The sequence below is a fragment of the Charadrius vociferus genome, unplaced genomic scaffold, assembly GCF_000708025.1.
Source record: "Charadrius vociferus isolate BGI_N301 unplaced genomic scaffold, ASM70802v2 scaffold230, whole genome shotgun sequence".
Classification (NCBI taxonomy): Eukaryota; Metazoa; Chordata; class Aves; order Charadriiformes; family Charadriidae; genus Charadrius; species Charadrius vociferus.
The window spans coordinates 601,450-623,778 of NW_009646500.1; positions in this window are offsets into that span (position 1 = coordinate 601,450).

Sequence of the window (22,329 nt, forward strand, 5' to 3'; positions counted from 1 at the left end):
CTGCACCCTATGTGTACGGAGCTACTGCCAACAGATTGATCACTCAAAGACAAATGAGCCAAAAAAACTTCCAGGAATTTTTTTGAATGTTAGCATATACTTATATCTCTCATTGAAGAGTGAAATATAAGGTGATGGAAGTAGCTCCGAGTTATGTTTTGAGCGAAAACTACCTGATTCACTGATTCCAGGTATCTGGAAGTTCTGAGCAAAAGTGAGGACTTTTTTTTCTCAATCAGGAATGTATGAATGCACCAGGAAATAGTTTTTAAACTGAAAAGGATTTTTAAGGCTTTTAGACTGAGAAATGAAATAATTTGCTCTGCTAGCTACTGTATGCCAGAATACACATCAAAAAGTAGAGGCATTCAGACCTGGTTAAAATTAGGATTTGCAATTTAAGAAAAAAACTAAATATAAGGAGACTTGCAGGAAAATCTGGGATGTTTGCTGCTCTATTTGTTCAGCAATCAGGACATAGCTTCATTGTTCTAACCTGAAGGTTTTAGTGATCAAACATGGTATTGTAGCTTTGACCTCAAATCCCTACGGTCTGGAAATGGGCTAAAAGGTTGTAGCAACATTTCAGTTCATTGATCTTTTAGTAGTAGTAAAGCAAAGTTGCATGTAACATTTTCAACTCTTAACAGGAGAGAAAGAAGGCAGAAAACTTCCAGAAGTGTCTAGAAAAAGACAGTGCTGTAACTCTTTGTCCTATTTGTTTGAAAAATGACATGAGCTAGTGTCAGACGGTTGCCAGGGAGTTACTACCTGTTATTAAGGCCACTGAGAATTAATACTTAAGAGAAATGAGGAAAAGGCAGACACATACGCTGTCAAGCAACAATGGAGTGGAAATCAATTTTGGGATACATTTAAGCACTTAGGGACAACACATTTAAATACTTCTTCATTAGCTGATTGTATTAAAAATTATTTCCTATGTTAACATGTATTCTAATATTTGCTTTTTCTTTTCACTTTTGCTTCCCTTCTCTTCTCTTTCCTCAGATAAACCAAAGATGAAGCAAGGAAGTAAGCTATAATTTTACATATTTCTTCTTCCTATGACTGATAAAGAAATGTCAGATTTAGAAATGAAAAAAAAAAAATGTATACAAGCTCCCGTAGCTTGTCAGAATTGCAGATTATGGTTGATTAGACAGACTAGAACTAATACAATAATGCTGGTAACAATAATAAGGGATATGTTGATAAATTTTAGTTTATTTAAGCCAAAATTTCATCCTTGTGCAATGCCTGAAAATTTTTCATAACTCATGAGCACAGATGGACAAGTTTTTCAATCTTCTCACTGAGTGCTATTTCTGTTAGCACAGATTTCTGTCATTAACTTAATATTTAAAAACTGGTGTTGACTTTTTATTTGGACTATTAGCGATACTTAGTTCCACTGTATGTGCTTCACAGACATCTGCCGTAAATTGTTTACTCACTTTGAAAATTAATGACTGAATCATAAACTGGTGAGTACAAAACCTGAAGGCAGAAGCAGGAGAGCAGGGTTAGATTCTAAAGCAGATGCCTGGAACATAGTGAGGATGGAAAGAGGAAGCTTTATTACAATAAAATTACACTTTTGACCTTGTTCAACAAATTCCTTTCCCAAGTCTTCTGCTTTAAAAATTATATAATCTGGAAGTATTGCCTTTTTAGAGGCACAGTGTAGAAGGAGAAAAATAATGAAACTTTTATCCCTTAAGGTCAGCCCCAACAGAACAGGAGTTTCAATGTCAACAGTAAATTAAGTTTTTCCACTTGATGGTTACTTCTCTCATAAATAAAATTTTATTGTTTCTGGATTCCTTCAGTTGAGATTCCCCATGAACTCAGTTTGTCTTACACAGCCAAATACTAAATTGTGAACAAGCTTTATTGATACCATGATAATTTACTATTGGACACAAAAGTGACAATTTGTGAATTGTGTGTGCTTAAGGCAGTGAACAATCATCACTCCAACTACCCACTGTAGCTACTGCAAGTTTCACATCTATCTGCCAAATACAACCTCCTCCTCATTAGGAGTCTTGACTTTTTATCCTATGTGTAGAAACCAAGAGACAGAGTTCTTTAAGATCCAGAGCTGAATTGCTGGTAGGTTTCTCAATAGAAAGAATTATTTGTTTCACATTTGATGGAGAACATTGTACTTTATTCATTTTCCAGAAAATACCTGTTAATTAGTGTTTCTCAGATAACATATATAAATCAGTATAACCAGTAATGAGATGGTTAAAACACACTTAACATGCAAGAATTCAAAATCCAAAGTCTGTTTTTTTCTGACTAGCTTTTTTTTGGGGTAGTCTCATTTGCCTTTTTCGTTTTGGTTGGAAAAGCTTTGGAGACCTTGGTTTCATCAGCCCAGAATGATGATTTCACTTTTTGTCTGAAAGAGAATTCTTGTTTTCTGTATGGTTCAAATTATTTCTTATGCCTTTTACAAGGGACTGCCCTTCCTTGTACAGTATCCAGCAAGGATAGTGTGGCATAGCCATCTTCACTACTTGCATGTAAGCAGAATAAAAAGAACTCTTCATCTTCCTATTTGTCACTATTGTGTTGCTCTCTCAATCTGATACACATCTGACCCTTAGAAAAGAATAGTTTCAATAAGGAGATGCTTGGACTTGCTCAGTAAGAATGGACAATCTCAGATGAGGGAAGTAGGCCACAGCCAGCCCTGATGAGTCAAAATTGGCAAAGGGTCAGTTTTGTCCTGTCTTGTTAAGAAAGCTGAAAAACTATCCTTATCCGATATTAAGTTGAAACTTTCAAATTTTATAGATTTCATAGCTAAATTGACAAAACACATTTTGTGAACTGAACTCTGAATGGAAACAGGTGAATTTCATACAACTCTTCCAATCACTCAGCTTTTCGCTGTTTTTTCTAATATACAGTAATAGTCTCTCGTATGATCTAGATGCTTCATTCTCTCTTATGATTAAGTCTCATTGTTTCACTCAGGTATGGCTTCTGACTGTCACTTTATCAGTGTGAATACTTTTTTTACAGATCCTGGAAAAGAGAAAGCATTGAAATCTCCAGCTGCTACAAAAGATAAAGGTAACACAGCAGGACAAAACTGTATAAAATCCTAAGATCTATGTGCATCAAGAAAAAAATCTTGCAATGCATTGGCCTTTTTGTTTTTATTGTGTAGTTTACTTAGGAATTTATAAGCATAATACTATTTCAGTAAATTTATGATAAAATTTAATCAGCATTACCTGGATCAGAAGTGCAAATAGAGTCTCTGTAACATGAAGCATCTGTATGAAAACTTAGAAGTCCAAACTCAGAATTTAGGAACACTTGTTAACATTTGCTATTACAAGCTGCAAAGTGAAACAAGTTTTGAGCGATCTTTGTTCTTTCATCACTCTTAAGAAAAGTTCATGGTTTCACTTTGTGAGTATGCTAAAACTGATGAAAAACAGTTTTGTACTACACATTTAATTGGTATCATGGCTCAGTTAGAAACTGCCAATTATTCAATCAATTGTTATCCCAGAGGTAATAGATGTTAACCTTTTCTCACTCTAGCTTGAAGATTAATAAATTATTTTTTACAGAACATGCTAAAGAAAAGGAGGGAAAGAATCCTACAGCTTTAAAAGATAAAGGTAAGACTATACAATAGAATATAAAACTTGTTGAAAACCACACAAAGGAGAACAAAGATAGTAATTTTAAAATAATCATTATAAATCTTTCCCATTATACATCTTAACCAATCAATATTTAATTGGTTAAAATTTCTACAGGATTTATACCATGAAAAAACGGGGAAAAAGGACATAAATAGAATATGGTGATCAAATTAACATTCAAAAATAATTAAATAAATATCACAAAACTACTTTGGGTAATGGTTAAGATCTTTCCTAAGAACTTTCTCTTCTGAACAAAGTGTTTCATAGGAGCCAGTTAACTGTGAACTGAATGCTTGCATAAATCTGTGGACATAATAGGAATAAAGTAAAGTTTACGAGCATATGAGTGGATAATGTGCTTTCTGGGCTGTGTAAAAGCTATAGTTAAAAACCCATAGCTTCATCCAGTCAACCACCTGCAACATGACTGTTGGTCTGAATGTTTCTTTTATTCCTTATTTTTTATCAAACAGTTCCTGTGACTTTTTTAATTTGGTCAGAGTAGATGGTTAGCTCAGCTGAATTTCCTTTCATCCATTATTTTGCTGGCTGCTTTTTTACACATCTTATTGCTTCCCTCCTTTCTAGACATAGCTGTATTTGAAAGGAGAAGTGATTTATAGATAAGTCTTATTTGACACGTTCTTTCGGTTCTTCAGGATAAAAAGATCTACCATATAGATAGACATATTAATATTTATTCTAAATTATAGCCATTATATGCTATTTCAAACAAAGAACTGAATAGTTTAGTTCTAGCTCTATGGAAAGACAAAAAAAAAATCTAAACCAAAAGGAGGAATAATCATATTGCTAGACATATTCTCAAAATCCTGGAAGCTGTGTTCATTCACTCGCTCATCTTTAATTGGGCAATCACTAATTAACCACTTCTTTATACACAAATTAAAATTAAATTATAACAATCTGCAAATCCTGTGGTTCATATATTGTTCTTCTATGTGTATTCTACTCCTAATGTACACATGCCCCGTTTACATGAGCTTAGTTATCTGGACCACAACTATATATCCAAACTCTCCTGGGGTCTCATGGCCCTCTGCACAGACTGCCTATAATCTGTTGTTCCCTGATGGGGTTGTGCTGAAAAGTTACAAGAGGCATTTGAGTGGCAGCTCTGTCTCCTCCTCCTCTGCATATGCTGAGCCTGCTGCTCCTTTCAAAGGATTAAGGGCGGGGGGGGTTGTGGTGGAGGACAGAGGGGGAGAAGAAAGAGACATGAGACCCAAAACATTTTTCCTCTTTGGCAAGAGTTTCTTTAGAACCTATGGAAAGGGTTGAAAGCCCTGAACAAGCTTCTGTAGCATGTCCTTCACTGAGTGCTCCCATGGTGCTGCTTTTAATCTCCTGGGCTCATGCGCAGTGGGTCAGCAACTTCGATCACTAAGTTGTTAACAGGTCCTTCTAACATGACAGAGGAAGTTAGACCTTCTTCACTCAGCCTACGGAAAAGGGCAAGCAGGAATTCATTTTAAATATCAAACGCATGCCATGTAAAACCACATTTCCTACACTTTAGGAAAATAAGGCGAAAAAATCTCTGTAAAAAATCCAACATGTTACTCAAGGTGTTACCAGCTAGAGCTTCACACCTCTGTCTTTACCTCATGTAATACACTCATGTATGCCCAATGCATTACTGCTGCTAACAGCAATATCTCGACCTACTACCCAATGCTGAATCAGCTGTAAATGCACTGCAGGCTCCCGAGTCCCTGCAGCAGCATTGATGTCCAGCCAAGCCGAGCCTGGTCCCTCAGATCCTGAGAGCACTTGCTGATGCAGCCATCACTGTTTCCTGTAATAGGCATCAAACTTGCACAGTTCACAGTGTCTGTGTGTAAAACTGTGGGTGCTGATTAGCAAGCCGAATAGCTCAGTTCAAAATATATTGGCAGCAAAGGCTCTATAGGAAGAGCTTATAAAGCTGTGTGGGAGAAACCCTTAAAAATCTTGGTGCCTTTCTGGGCTATGTGCTTTCCCTATTGCATTTTGGATTACTCTGCTACATAAAAATATATTTAGCTCTATAAATCCCCCATTTCAGTCACCACATTTGCCCAGGCTGTAGCTCATAAATTAATCAGAGCCTTATTTGCGTGCCCCTCTTTCCCCTCTTCATCACCTCTTCAAGCCTCCTCAGGCGGCCTCTGTAAAGGTTGACCAAGTTATTTGGGCCTTCTTTTCACTCTTTGCAACTTAGTGTCTTACAATCTTTTTCTTAAAGTGAATGTTTCTGGCAAATAAAAAAATATTGAAGGACACAGGAAAGTAAAGATTTTTGAGAATGCATACACATGTTATTTATTGTAGAATCATAGAATAGTTTGGGTTGGAAGGGACCTTTAATGGTCATCTACAATAAGCAGGGACATCTTCAGCTAGATCAGGTTGCTCAGAGCCCCGTCCAACCTGACCTCGAATGTTTCCAGGGATGGCATATATACCACCTCCCTGGACAACCTGTTCCAGTGTTTCACCACTCTCATTGTAAAGGATTTCTTCCTTGTATCTAGCCTAAATCTTCCCTTTTTTAGTTTAAAACCATTACTCTTTGTCCTATTGCAACAGGCCCTGCTAAAAAGTTTGTCCCCATCTTTCTTATAAGCCCCCTTCAAGTACTGAAGGGCTGCAATAAGATGTCCCCAGAGCCTTCTCGTCTAAAGGCTGAATAACTCCAACTCTCTCAGCCTGTCTTCATAGGACAGGTGTTCCATCCCTTTGATCATCTTTGTGGCCCTCCTCTGGACTCGCTCTAACAGGACCATGTCTTTCCTGTGCTGAGGGTTCCAGAGATGGATGCAGTACTCCAAGCATGGTCTCAACAGAGTGGAGTAGAGGAGCAGAATCATCTCCCTCAACCTGCTGGCCATGCTTCTTTTGATGCAGCCTGTTGGCCTTCTGGGCTGTAAGCACACATTGCCGGCTAATGTTGAAGTTCTTATCAACCAACACATCCAAGTCCTTCTCAGCAGGGCTGCTCTTAATCCATTCTCTGCCCAGCCTGTATTGATACCAGGGATTGCCCTGAACCAGGTGCAGGACCTTGCACTTGGCCATGTTGAACATCATGAGGTTTGCACGGGCTTACCTCTCAAACCTGTCCAGGTCCCTCTGGATGGCATCCCATCCCTCAGGCATGTCAACCACACCACTCAGATTGGTGTGATCTGCAAACTTGCTGATTCTGCACTCGATCTCACTGTTTGTCATTGATGAAGATATTAAAGAGTAGCAGTCCCAATATGGACCCCTGAGGGACATCACTCGTCACTGATCTCCATCTGGACATTGAGCCGTTGACCAGTACCTTCTGGATGTGACCATTCAACTAGTTCCTCATCCACCAAATACTACACCCATCAAATCAATACCTCTCCAATTTAGAGAGAAGGACATGGTGGGGGACCATGTCAAAGGCATTACAGAAGTCCAGAGAGTCAACATCCATAGCTCTTCCTGTGTCCACTGATGTAGTCACTCCATCATAGAAGGCCACTAGGTTGGTCAGGCAGGACTTGCTCTTAGTGAAGCCATGCTGGCTGTCTCGACTCACCTCCCTATCTTCCACATGCATTAGCATAGCTTCTATGAGGATCTGTTCCATGATCTCCCCAGGCACGGAGTTGAGGCTGAGAGGTCAGTAGTCCCCAGGCTCCTCCTTTCTTCCATTTTCAAAAATGGGTGCAATGTTTCCCCTTTTCCAGTCACTGCAGACTTCTGACTGCCATGACTTTTCAGATATCATGGAGAGTGGTTTTGCAACTGCATCAGCCAATTCTCTTGGGACTCAGGGATGCATCTCATCAGGTCCCATAAACTTCTGTGTATTCAGGTCCCTCAGGTGATAACAAACCTGATCTTCTCTTACAGTAGGAGGGACTTTGCTCCCACAGTCCCTGTTTTGCGGTCCATCCACTCGAAAGGTGTGGGAAGAGAGATTGCCAGTGAAGAATGAGTTAAAAAGATTGTTGAGTACTTCAGCCTTCTCCTTGTGCGTTGTTACCAGTTTGACAGTCTTGCTCATCAAGGGGGGTACACTTTCTTTGACCTTCCTTTTCTGGCTGACATACCTGTAGAAGCCCTTATTATTCTTTGCATCCCTTGTCAAGATCAACTCCAACCACGCCTTGGCCTTCCTGACCCCCTCCATACACAACCAGTCAGCGTCCTTATACTCTTCCCCGGATACCTTTCCCTGCTTCCACCGCCTGTGTGTTTCTTTCTTGCCCTTTAGTTTGACCAGCAAGTCTCCATTCAACCATGCCAGTCTCTTGCCTTCCTTTCCTGATTTCTGACATTTGGGGATCAAGAGCTCTTGCACTCTGTGGAAAACATCCTTAAAGACCTGCCAGCTCTGTTCTGCTCCCTTGTCCCTGAGCGCGATTTCCCAGGGGGTCCTTGAACAGCTGGCATTCAGGGTCCTCACTTTACTCTTTGCCTGACCTTTATACCTCAGGACTGCAAACTCCAGCAGTGCATGGTCACTGCAGTCCAGGCTGCCTCCAATCTTGACATCACTGATTAGCTCATTGGTGTTGGTGACCAACAGGTCCAGTATTGCATCCCCTCTGGTAGGGCTGTCTATTACTTGGGGTAAGAAGATATCCTCCATGCACTCCAGGAGTCTCCTGGACTGCCTACAGCTCGCTGTGCTGCTTTTCCAGCAGATGTCAGGGTGGTTGAAGTCCCGCAGCAGGACAAGAGCCTGCAAGCATGATGCCTTCTGTAGCTGGAGTAAGAAGGCTTCATCAATGCACTCCTCTTTATTGGGCAGCCTGTAGTAGACACCAACTACAAGGTTCCCTTTGTTGCTTTGGTCTCTAATTCTTACCCATAAGCTTTCAACCTGCTCATGGCTATTCTTCAGAGACAGCTGTTGACACTCTATCCATTCCTTGATGTAGGGGGCAACACCTCTGCTGCTCCTTCCTCGCCTGTCCCTTCTGGACTGCCTGTAGCCATTGATAGTCGCACTCCAGTCATGGGGTTCATCCCACCAAGTTTCAGAAATGGCAACTAGGTCACAGCTTTGTAGCAGCATGGTGGCTTCCAACTCCTCCTGTTTGTTGCCCATGCTGCAGGCATTGGTGTAGAGGCATTTCATCTGGGCTGTCAGCCGTGTCACCTTCTTAGAGGAACACCATTTAATTCCTTTCAGGTATTTCACTGGTGTTTCCTTGTTGGCTCCTGTTACCTCAGGAGCCCCTGGCTTATCTCTGTAAGACCTTCAAGTGTGCTTCAGTGTAGCCAGCATGTTTCAGAGCGGCATAATTATGTGTCTCAGGAGTTTGTTACTATTCATGTAAAACCAAATAAAGGAACATTTTTAGATGAGGTGTTAAATACTTGCTTTGATTAATGTTTGCCTGGCACCTTATGCAATAAAAGAGGCATCATCATACCTTATTCTGTTTGAAGAATGGGCTAAGTTTGGGTGAACAAGGATGATGTCCAGATCAAAAGCCTTATCATAAAGCAGGCTATTTTTCATAAACTGATGCATAGAGTTTTTATTTAAAGCAGAGACAGGAAAAATAAATCCTTGAATTTGGAGTTATTGCTGGGATACTCTATAGATTACAACCTGACAATGTTATGTTATCTATTTTATGAGGTGAATACAATCTTAAAGTCTAATTTTATTGGTAGTAATTAAGGACAACACTGGAAGAACATATTTTCCATTGTCTTGTTATAAAGGACACCTCAAGACCCCTTTTGAATTTATAACTACCTTTCAGCTTTTTCCTGAAGTAAAGAAGAATAAAGAAGGCCACTTACAATAATGAATATTAAAGCTGATTTTTCTGTTGATATAAGCATATTCAAATAATGTGAGGCCAAGGAAACTCTAAGGTATAATTTGCCATGGGGTTTTTTGGTAGATATCTTACCCAGCTAATCAGAGTAGAAGCTCATTCATCCAGAGTCTCTAAGAGTGGAATTAAAAGCTCATGATATATCATGTAGAACTGCTCACTGAATTTTTCTAAGAAATTGACTATATTTGCACTATGCTGAGTTAGTAAAGTGACAGCATTTGTGCTGCTGTGTGTGTAAATTCACTCTTACCCTGTGTTCCATGATTTGTTTTCCAAACAAATGTTCCTTTTCTCCCTCTTTTTTTGCTTTTGCCATCTTTTGGGATATCTTTGCATCTTTTCATATGTCAGTTATGTGTGGATAGCAAGTCTATTTATTTTTTATGCACAGATTTGTAGGGGAAATAAGTCGGTAGTGTGTATTTCTTTCTTGCCATATACACAATAGTACATTGTCATTAAAGAAACAAATGTACTGGTTTGCGCTTGCTATATAATGTTTGTGCTTTCTTTAAAGGAAAAGTAAAATGAAACAAGACCTTGCCTGTAGCAATTTTTATCTTGACTTATAACACACATTTTTTCTTCTTTAAAAATAAAAAGTTATGTTGTGAGACTCACCTACAGAAAAGCAGTGTCTGTTCAATTAATATTTCCTCCTATTTCCATCTACTTATTTGTTGCTGTCATTTGCACGAGAACTAGATCTTTACCCTGAAGAGTTCATATACTGCCGCTCCTGCATCTTTCTGTACCATCTTCCTAACCTGACACAGCTTCACACCTGGAGTAGGATGCATGAGGGAAGCAGCAAGGTGAATGTTGGCTTTAAGCCAGCTTTATGTTTTTCTCCTTTTGGGACCAGCAGGAAAGTGGTCAGTCAAGAGCAGAAGTTTGAAAAGTCTTCAGTGAGTCCCTGTTTAAACCCCTGAAGATGAAAACCTGCTCCCTGGAAGGGAAGCAGGACTGGTGATCTCGGTGGCCTTGGCTCAGAGGGTGGAGAAGACAGTGCACCATGGAAAGTATCCTGCGTTCATAGCTGCATCCAAAAGTTGTAAGAGTTAAAAGTGCTGAACCTGCTTTAGGAGCTACAAATCATAGGAAATCTCAGGGAGAGCTGCCATATGGATGACAAAAAAAAACCCCTTATTGGCACATGCCATGGAACCCGCAAGGCCAAAGGCAATGGCCTGCGGCTGTGGCTGTAACAGTGGCTGCTGATCCCTGAGATCACAAATGTGCCCACAGAATAAAATGATTAAGCTGGAGAGTGTTGTCTCAAGGCTTCCTGTATTGTCAACACAGAGGCTCCTTCAAAGGATTTCAGAGTCTTCACACTGGAAGCTGTCTCTCAGTCCCCTGAAGGACCCCACTTGCTGCTGTGAAGACCAGGCTCCTAATTTAAGTACCTCTCTCCAAAGATTTCAGCCACCTTGGAAGAGAAGTTTTTCTGTTACAACTCAGACTTAAAGCCAGACGGATAAGTGGGATCATTTCCTGGTACCATGGCAGCCAGGAGGATGAGCAGAGTTTTAAACTTATTTTGGAAAGTATCTTCTTTTAGCTTTATGTGGTTTTACTGAAGAGTTAGTTAACTTTCATTTGAAATAAATGACATGTTTTTCCTAGATGCTTAGGTGCTATATCCTGTCAGATGTAGTGTAACTGGGTCTACTCAGCATCCTGCAAGCTGTGATATTCTCATACGTAAACCACATACATTCATAAACCTATGAAATTACTTCCTCACTTTGAAGAAAACAGTTTCCTCCTAATATTCCCTGAATTATATACATAAGAGGTCAAAAGGCTTTTGTGTTAAAAATATATATATATATTAGTTGTTTATACAACATAATGTATGTTTGTCCTGTGCTTGCTGACCCTAAATGCATGCTAAAATTAGACTTCAGCCATCAGAGAAAACAGAAGAATTCTTTCTGTCTTCATGAAGTCTTGGCTAGGTGCCTAAGAATTTCTAATTCTGTGTCTTTAGTTGCTTTTTCACCTTCTCCTTTCCAATTCCCTTCTGCAAAGTCTCTACAGAGTGAGCCATAGTAACTTCTACTGTTGCATTTGCTACTAACACCTTCAAAAATGTAAGATGTTCACTACAGAGGTTGTAAAGAGAGGTGAAGGTTGCACCCATTTACATTCATGATTTTAGTCTTAATTTTTGAATATTTGTTGTGCTTCCTTTCAAATGTAGAAAGGCGGTCCTATCTTCTGAGTCTCAAAAACTTAATTACCTCCCTACAGATTCTCTAAAAGGAAAAAATCCAAAGAATCCAGAGGAATCAAAGGAAAAAGGTAAGTAAAGAAGTTATGAAATTCAGAACTGAATATCAGAACAGCTATTGAATGCTACAAATAGGGATTGAGTAGGAATATACAAGGATGATGGTTCATGTTTTTAACAACATTTGTGCTGTACAGATCCCCAGTAGGGTCCTTAGTAACTACCTGGGCTTCTTTTAAATGTAAAGATTTGAATTTGCTTCCTGGGAGAAACACCAAAATGTATTTTTTTACCACCTTTGGATGTTGGTCTGTCAAAAACAAGTTGTCTAACACCCTTGGTGGGGACATTCCTGCAGGGAGCTGGACTAAATCTGGTCCATGTGTCTATGACTTAAGAATGTGGTTGACTGAGAGAGACTGACTGAGGCTACTGACAGATCCAGGTGTTGAGGGTAACTGATATAAGTCAGAGGTTTTTCCTAGTTTATTTGCAACACAGACAACTCTAATAATTTCAACTGCAGGAAGCTGCCTTGCTGGGTGTGCACACAGAGGTCACAGATTGTTTGGTAGTGTCTATTTGGAGAAAACCCTATTTCTTGCAATGTGACGTGTATTGAACACTAATACAAAGAATTATAGGATTCACGGGTACTTGATCACTTTCTGAAGAGTACTGAAACAGTTCAAAAATTTCAAGGAAACAACAAAGGCTAGCAGAACTGTGCGTGGTTCCTGAGCAAGAAAGGCACATCTGATGTTCAAATTGTAGCAAAGTCCCATTTTTTTGGAAGCTGGAGATATTCAATGCAGTCCAGATAATGACTGGCACAGTTCAGAGTACTGAATAGACATACAGCAAAGTGATGCACTTCTGGAAGGAGTGTATTATTCCTTGTGAAAGCTCCAGGGGAATGAAGCCAGGGCACCACCTGGCCCTCAGGAGTCTCCTCTTTGTCACTGTTGTCAGTCCATGTGTCTCACGTGGGCACCGCAACAAGATCATAGTTTTCCTTTATTAGTGGATTTTTCTTTTGTCCTAGGTTCTGTCTTGCCACGTACAAGAAAAAGAGAACTAGAATATCAATGTTTTTTTCTCATCTCCTTTAATATTTTGTCAAATACTTCAGAAAAATTAAAGATACAATTATATTCTTGGACTATTCATTGCGACATAAAATATATGAATGTACATTCGAAGGATGAGCACCGTCCTTATTCTATACTCAGCTTGCCTGTGATTTTAAAAGGCTATATATATGCAGGAAGTGAAATCCTGTTCACAGGCAATACCCATATGGCCTTTTTGATATTAAAAGAATAATGGAGTCCTAAATGAGTAACTGGTCCTTTTGTCACTCCTGAATAAAGAAAACTCCTGCTTACCTTTGTCAGCAGCCTCTGGCTTTCAAGACCAGTATTCTTAATATTTTAATTGTATCAGTGGGGCTTAATTTTTTATTTGGGTTCAGCAAAAGAAAAATCCATTGATGCCAACTGCTCTATAGAATTGCTCTCCTCTTTGTAAGTCATTATTCTTCATTGTCTACTTGAGAGACAGCTTAACAGTTTCCTCAAAATGCAAAGAAACTAATGACATATTGAAGGCTTATTATTTTGCATATCCAAGTCTAAAAGGATGAATGAATGACCTCGTTGTTTTGTCCTGTTCTTTATTTCCATGCTGTTAAATCCATTTAATTATCGCATCTTTTTTGCTCTCTACATATCAAATTGTTTGACTTGCTTTCTTTTCAAATGTCATCTTATTTCTCTAACCTGACTTGTGATAAATGTTAAATGTTTCTTTCTAGAGACTGCTAAAAGAAAAGATGTGAAGCCTCCAGCAGCCTTAAAGGAAAAGGGTAATGTCTTATCATTATGTGGTTGGGAAATAACCAGTCGTCCTCATGAAAGGGTCTGCTGGTATCTGAGTGCAGTTTCGATGTATTTTGAATTACAGGCTTTGGGTGAAAAGGAACTAAACCTAGCTTCTTCTCACTTAAAAGATCTGATATATTGAAAGGAACAGTGTCTGACACGATTCAGAAATAATAAAATAATAACCCTTATTGTGGTGTTCTTTAACTGCTGTCTGACCTGCACAGCCAATATTGCAGTGGGAATGCTGGTCTATTCTGAGTGCTTTAGTAACAGAGCTGTTACTGAATTCACATGACAGGCCAAAATAATAGGCTGCACAAGAATCAGTGCATGGTTTGAACTGCAGAACATTTTCCAGCTAATTTAGTGGGAATAATTTTTGGTTTCCTTTCAAATCTTAAGTTGAGCCTTTTATAGAAGTAAAGAGAAAATCTAATTCTTAACACTTATCTCGCATATTTTTCTTGATCTGGTGTTATACATGTTTGTTATAGTACTGATGGACAGAGTTTATACTTATATTACTAACTTTCTCCTTCCATTTTTGTGTTTGACATCTTTTCCAGACTCTTCAAAAGGAAAAGAAATAAAGGCTTCAACTACAACTAAGGAAAAAGGTAAAAATTTCAAATTGAGCTGAGCCTTAGCATAAGATTCAGTTGAGGAAATAAATCCATTGTGCAAGTATTCTCAAAGGAAATCCTAGTTTCTTCACTTAGACATCCATAAATATCCTTGACTGGCATCCTTTACTACTGGACATCCTTTTTACCTGAGTGACAAATGTGAGATACATATGGGGCTATACAAGCAAATTGTAGCAGCAGTACTTTATAGCCCCCAAAGTTATGAGGACTTGTTTTCTTCTTTCTTAATTTTGTCTTCATCTTTCTATTTAAATTTGTCATTTCAAATTGCATTTTACTTTGCTTCAATAACATATTATTTGATTGTGCTTTACTCTCTCTTCTTGCATTGAAACATCAACATTAGCCATCAAATAAAGATCAATTACAATTGATCAATAATCACTAGCCATCAAATAAAGATCAATTGCAATCTTAAATACTAGGCATTTTTAGACAGTGATAAAACTGTCACTGTAATTAACCAAATACTTTCAGATTTATTTATTCTTATCAACTAAATTCAAACAAAACTTAGTTTTCTTTGACACTATTTGCATATTGATTAAATACCACTTGCTCATTAGAAAGCAGTCTCTCAGGTTGAATGAGTAAATAATTTAACGTGAATAAGAATATGTAATAACTTGCTAACTAACAACAGTCATTTGAGCCATGGCAATATAGTAGTCGATCTTAAAAACTTCTAGTCGATTTTGAAAACTACTTCAGATAATTGAGTAATATTACTTCCTATCTTTAGATTTTCCCTAAGGATCACTGGAAATAATGAGACAATATTTTCTCTGACAAAGTTATGGAAGATAATATTTGCAAGTTTTGAAGAGCAGCTATTTCACATAATGTATGTAGGTAGTATATAGCAGAATAGTAGAAATCAGCTATTACTTTGCACAGTTGTATCGAGAAGCAAAATGAAGGCTGAAGTGCTACAAAAGGAACTAAGGCTTAAAGAGTCTGAAACTCTTTGAAGTTGTCAAAAAAGATGAACCTGGGTTGTCAGTCCAAGGTCAAGGACATTAGAAAAATAGGGACACATTATTGTACCATTTCTTTTAATTTACTTTAGTCAACAGGGAGTACTGAAATACAGCAGGGTTTTTGTCTATTGATTACTTGGCTTTTATATTTTGAGCTTCAGGTAAGCAAGCCCTATGGACTTCCTGCTAGGTTCTTGCAAACATATCTGTGAAACATAGGTGGGTTAATGAAGAGTTAAACATTGATTAGACCCTTAACTATTTGCTTATTGAACTTCCTGTTGAGTTTCTCATCTAATTTTTTACTTCAGCTCTCCATAAATATTTCAGGTTTGAAGACTGATTTATTTAAATTTAAGTGATAATAAAAGTAAAATACTGTTTATTACAAAAGATCAAATATTATAAAAAGTAATACATGTCTGTAAGAGTTTTTTAGCTGCACTGCCATTGAATTAGCTTCAGTGAAGTGTCAAACCCCTAACAAAATATACAGAAAAAAGTATTTAAAAGGACTTGATCAACTCAGTTTGATCAGCCAGTGAAACAACTGGTAAATAACAGCTCCTTTCAAGTTCCAAAATTGAGTTCTTTCAAGGAAGGATATGTTTAATTAAACATTGTAGAATTTTGCCTGCTGCCATGAAGTAGTTTATGCTCAGTATATTTGATAAAAAACCTCAGTACCCCGAAGTGATTAACTCCCCCCCTTTTCTTTTTTCTTTTGTATAAAATTAAGTACTCTTCTTGTAGTAGTTGGTAGGACACGTGCAAGATTTTCCTTATACTATAGCAGTAGAACATATGACCTATGTTCGCAGTGAATTTTCATATCACGCAGAATTTTTCCACACGGGCTAACATGTTTACCTATAGATTAAAACATTGTAAGAGACTTAAAAGATTCTGTGTTGTTGTGTCACCTTACAGTTTTAGAGTTTCCCAATTGTCAAGGCATGAGAACCAAGATCTGAATGCTTAGTGCAGAGTATGCTGAGTTTAACTCCACTGCAGTACAAGGTCACATTAGAGACACCTGTGATTATTTTGATAAAGAACAATGGCTTGGATGGAGTCTGAACTAGAACTGATTGTTTTTACAGTAAGAGCAGGATATTTGGATGAGCAATGCTGTAAAGTAGTGGGGATTGATAGTGCTGAGTCTGCACAGCCTTTACCAGCTTCCCAAGTGGGATGAGCACTACTTGCTTCAGTTTTTCCTAGTGGCTAGTGTGTGTCCTTGCACGTCACCTGTGGATGTACTTGTCTTGCACAGTTCACTGAGAGCAACCAATATGTCACAGCAGTGAAAGCATTTCTCTTTGACTCTAGCTGGCTTTATAAGAACTTAAAATATTTGGATTAGATGCTGTCAGACACACGATCAGGCCAACTGCCCTCTTTTTAAGTCTTGTGTGTCTTAGTTAGGTCTGTAGAGCAGCTGGTATGGAGGGCAGATCCTTCGAGGCCCCTGGAGCAAGACTGCAACAGAGAAGTGCAACTTGAGCAGGAAGATCTCAGGTTATATACAAGTCCATAGTGACGCCACCTTAGTGTCTACAATAGGATTCAGTCATTTTCTAGTCACCAAAGTTCATGACACAGCAGATCTTATACAAACTCATTTTGACACAGTTCAGCTCAGTGGCTGCAGGTTTTTTAAAGTTGTTTCTGTCTGTTCTGTTCCATGTGACAGATCTTCATCAGCCATTTCTTAGCTGTTGGGATTCATACAGATGCAGCACTTCCAAAAGCAAATACAACTAACTAAGTGACACTGAATATGTATGACAAGACATTGACATTTTGTCAGAAGAGTGTAACCCCAATGAGCAAAGTGGCTTTAAGCATCCATGTGGCATGCTGTGCTTCGCTAAACCTCTCTTTCTTAACAATGATAAGTGACATGTTGCATAGACCAGGCAGACAGTTTAAGAAAACCCTCTGTAGGGAAAAGTGTTCCAGAAATTTTGTGGCCGTTGCCCTGTAAAGAAGTGCAAACGAGAGGTCAGTTTTATGAGCACTGGTACTTTTTTTTAGCCAAGTGAGAGTACACGGGGAACTTCTTCAGTGGACATCTCAGTTTAAAGTAGCCAACCAAAGACCACCTTGAGAAATGGCAGTGGTTTGATTAGCACTTGCCCCTTTACAGATGTCTCTCAAATCCAGTGTAAATTACATTAATAGAAGTGGCCACAATGTAACCCCTTTGTTAAGATAAATACGTTTTTGAAATGTGAAAGTCGAATTCACACAAGCTGGATATAAAATTGCAATAGAAAATCCCGAATAATAACGAACCTAAATGTAAGGTAGATATATTAGTTGTATAAAAATTGCAATATCAGCCTGTTCAAATGGTCCATCCATTACAGAATCTCATTGCTGAACATTGGTGATAAGAAATACTTCAAGAAAACATTAGAGCTTTACAAGTCAGACACTAAGATAATGACAAATATGTAAATACCAAGACTGAGTTGTAGCAGGAGGTATAAAATTCCCATTGTGAGTCAGCACTTCTCTGTAAAAAATCTTCAATAGACATAAGAAAATAAGAGAAAAAGAACAGAAATAACATACATAATATGAATGAATACCATTTCATAAAAGGAAGTAGATAAAATTTTAATTCCAAAAAGCAGTTTATATAAATTAAAGATGAGGCATGTTTTATGGCAAACTATGAAGGAAAATATTCAAGCTGAATAAGTAGCACCTGCATATATATGTAGAAATCTACATTCAGTAGTCAAAACAGATTTGTAAATGAAAGAACATCTACTGATACTAAAGGTATTTCCTGGAGGTAGGGACTGCTACATACTGGGACTCCCAGATCTCCATAATAGCACTCTGAAACGTCTGCTGAATGCATATTTATAACTTTTTATTTATACATGCTTATGCAATAAAACAACATTCTTGTTGCATAATATTATTGTTTCACATAATATTTGAGATCAGAAGCCAGGATTCTCTCTGTCTGGGGCCATGTGCTTCTCAACAGCTCACAGAATCAGGCTCCCTCTGTTTTATTGCCATTTTATGGCCCAATTACACTCTTTTCTGCACAGATACAGCAAAAAACTGTCCCTTTCCAAAACCGCTTTGCACTCCCTCTGAAAGGTGAGATTGGCAGAGGGAGATTTGCACCCCCTAATGGGGCAGAGAGATCAGATTCCTGAGTAGCTCTGTCCCACTCCTTGGCCTTTTGTGATATTTTCAGAGATTTGTGCCTATCTTTGGAAGCGTGCTTGAATGCCTCCTCATACATGTTGGGCATCAAGTTTCACCGACTTAGACAGGGACGGGAGAAGTCAGGCTTCTGCCAGGAGTCAGTATTCCCAGTTCCTTAGTTGTCTATGAGAGGCTGGCCCAGAATCCACACACAGTCAAAGGGGACTCACTCAGGAACATAACCACTCTCTTACCACCTCTACCCAGTGACTTTACAGGGGGGCTGATAATCCATATAGTGTGAATCCTGATAATCTGAAGGAGAACTTGTACACTTGTGCTGCTTTCATTCTAGACAATGTGCTCCTGTATTTTCATTAAGGCACAGCTGGTAGTAAAGAGAAAAACACTGTCAACTTTTGGGGGGTTATCTAGTGAATTAAATTTTTCTTAGTAGGTCTGACAGCTATGTCTTACAAATTAGGACAAAAGGTATAGTCAGGTTATGCAGGGGAGTTCAACCGCAACGTCTTCCTTGCCCATTAATAATAAAATGCATGAAGGTAATTGAATAAGAAGCTATTTCTCTAAACCTGTTCATTAAAACCTGGACCAGAGGAGGAAAAGGGCAGGAAAGGTATTTCCTGCTACTGAATGAGAATAATTCTAAACACAGGCTCTCCAGCCAATTCAAAGGCTAAATTCTCCCTTCTGTTGCTCACTATACTGGTTCTTTTAACTGTGGTGTCTTAACATGATTAAAATTTCTTTTGATATAAGTAAGAGAAATTCTGAACTCAGAAAGGCTGGAAGAGAAAGACAAAAATCTGTTTGGAAGACCTAAGAGAGAAAGATCACTTTATACAGTTCTTAAATATTTTAAAACAGTACCTGCTTCTCAAGCTATGAACAGATGGACAATTTATGGTGAGATGGGCAAAGATGGTATCAACTTAGTGAATGCCAGCTGCTTTGCTGTAGCTGCCTACATGAGGCGGTTTTTACTTCAGCATAACAACATGCATATGAACAGCTATCACGGAGTACATGACAGAGGGGATGAGTCTGCATTTGATCTTGTTCTACCATAACTTCCATGTTTATAACCAAAATAAATGTAAGAACTTAGTCAAAACTTCCACTAACTTCAGCTAAATCAGTAACTGTCTGTCTCAAAGTGTCAGGGTAAATATAATATTTTAGATTACTCTAGGGTTCTTCAGAGATTTAAAAATCAGTGAGAAAATTGGTGAAATCATAATTAAAGTCAGAACAAAAGCAAATATCTGGGAAATCACATGACAGAGATCTAGCCCATGTGGTTTCTGCAAAAAGAAATTATGCTTTAATAATGAGTGTGTTGAACATCTTAATAAAGTAATAAGCACAGCCTTTGTGGGATGGTTTAAATAGGCCTTTGGAATGTTCCAGTATAAGAACTACTGCAGAAACTAAATAGTTGCTGCCTAAGAGGCCCGGTATCACAGGAAATAAATATCGATTAGCAAGCAGAGAGCAATTGATTCATTTTCATCTTGCAGCTCATTTACAGAATAATTGCTTGTGATTCCACATGTGGACACATGTTATATTCCTTAATTAACAGGAAAAGGTAGAAATAGTAATGTAATGAGATTTTCAGAAGACATAATATTAGTTAAAGAATTCGGGATCAGAAGGGGCTGTGATACACTGAATTTACGAGGTGAACCAACAGCATGATGGCAACGAAAATTTAGGGTCAATAAACAGAATGTAATATATACTGGAGGGAAAATATTAAAGAAGAATTTATCTTTAAATTAACTATGTAAATTCAAGAAAGGACCTAAGTATCTCTGCAGACAAGTCAGTGAAGGGCTTTCTTCCATATGCAGATGCATCAAGAACAGCTCAGAAAAATGTCCCACAGAACGATTGCTATCTATGGGATTAAAGGACTGCTGGTGATCTAGATTCAAGTTTCCGATACAAGTTTAAAATATTTACTATATTGACACACTTTTGTGACCTTTCCACCACTGGAAATTTACCTCTATTTTCCTACCCCACTGAAAAATATTTCAACAAGGCCTGCCATGGATCTGGTTCATAAAGATTGTTTTTTCCACATTCCCAAAACATAAGGTTGTTGGTGCTCAGTTCTGGCTTCTGGAGTAGTTGTCAATCTGGATTCATGATTCCTGAAAATGGGAATAAACGTATGGGATAAACATATTTTGCTTTATATCACATCTTTATTAACTGGAAATGGATTTGGACTGGTCTAGGAAAGGAAGACAGGTACGTAAGTGGAGTCACTGTGGTTTAAGGCTGTTAATACAGATCTCTTTGAGCAAGTTTGTAAGTTCAAATTCCTAATTCAAGAACTAGATGATACCTCTCACCCGTACAGTGCAAAAGAAAAGTTGGCTTAAGTATTTTTTCTTTCTCCAAATAATGAAGGTAAAAAAGAACACAGCCAAGAGCATCTCTCATATCTGAGCATCACATTTTCTAGTACATCATTTTACTTTATTTCATGTCCTTCCCTGCCCAGCGACAATATATAACTCATATTTGTTCTCAGCAGGTAGTCTGGCTTTTTATCAATTGTAGACCAAATTCCTTGGCTAATCTATCCATCTTTTTGCTGCATTTCAGATACAAACACATTTCAGATACAAACACATTTCTCAGCTTCTGAAAGAGCGATGTAAATGGCAGTGTTTGTGCTCTGTCATTTATTTCTTGTCATTTTAAGTTTGAATAACAGGATTTGATCAGAGCAATGCTATTGGCAACAGTAGTCAGAATGAGGTCTCTTCTGTCTCTTAAGATTTGTTGAGTATTTACAGTACATTCCATCAGAAAAACTGTGGCCAAGGTGAAAATTCAAACAGATGTCACAACAGGATATAATAGCATAATAACAGAAATTAGTTAGCAATAAGTGCAGTGGTAGGCACGGATGGACTTTGCTCTGCCTGTGTTTGCCTTGGGACCAGAAGTGTGGTGAGCCACATCCCATAAGCTGGCAGGACAGAAGTCAGGAGGAACCCAGAGGTGCACTGCACATTTGCTTATAAGCCCTACCTAGAGTCTTGATATGTGGGGGTTCTGCTGATTTGGAAGTCCCTCCAACACACTTCAAGTGGCAAGTAAGTATGCCTTTCAAAAGCCACTGAGGCTTCTTTAGCAGCTGCTGGGAGAACAATTACTAATTCCTCCATAATGAAAGCTTTGTGAAAGGTGCACTTTACAGCTTTGATATGCACATCACCTATGAAAGCAAAGTGATTGCAAAGAGGACAAGATCCTGGAAACCGTGGGCCTAATTTTCATGAAACCTTTTTTTCATGAAACCTTAGGCATGAAACCTTTTTTCCACTGCTGGGCACATTCTTGAAATACTAAAAAATCATTTCTTTCTCAAGGGAGAGTAAGTGGTAGAAACATTGAAAAAACTTTCAAATCAGAATCTTTTTTTTTGCCACAGGCCATTGATAGACAGAGTTTCAGTAATTTCAGGTTTGACCTTTTTCTTTTTGATATCTTTTATCCAAATGTACCAACAGTTTGAAATAAAAGACTTTTCATTTTAAGAACACTGAAAAGGCAGCGATCAGCACCCAAAATGCAAACACCTGAGACCATATCTACTCCTTCCTTTGGCCTCATGACCCTTGATTTCTGTCCTGTGCCAGGGCACGTATTCCAAAGGAAGGGCAAAGTGCTGCTTCTGCTTTATTCCGTTTCAGTTCCAGTGCCACATCAGGTTTGTTCATACCTCAAGCCTGGTGCCAATTGCTCTTTCGGGGGCGTAAGAGCTCTGAATTTGAACTCTTTTGTCTTCTTTTGCTCACAAATGCTAGCCTTAGGCAGAGAC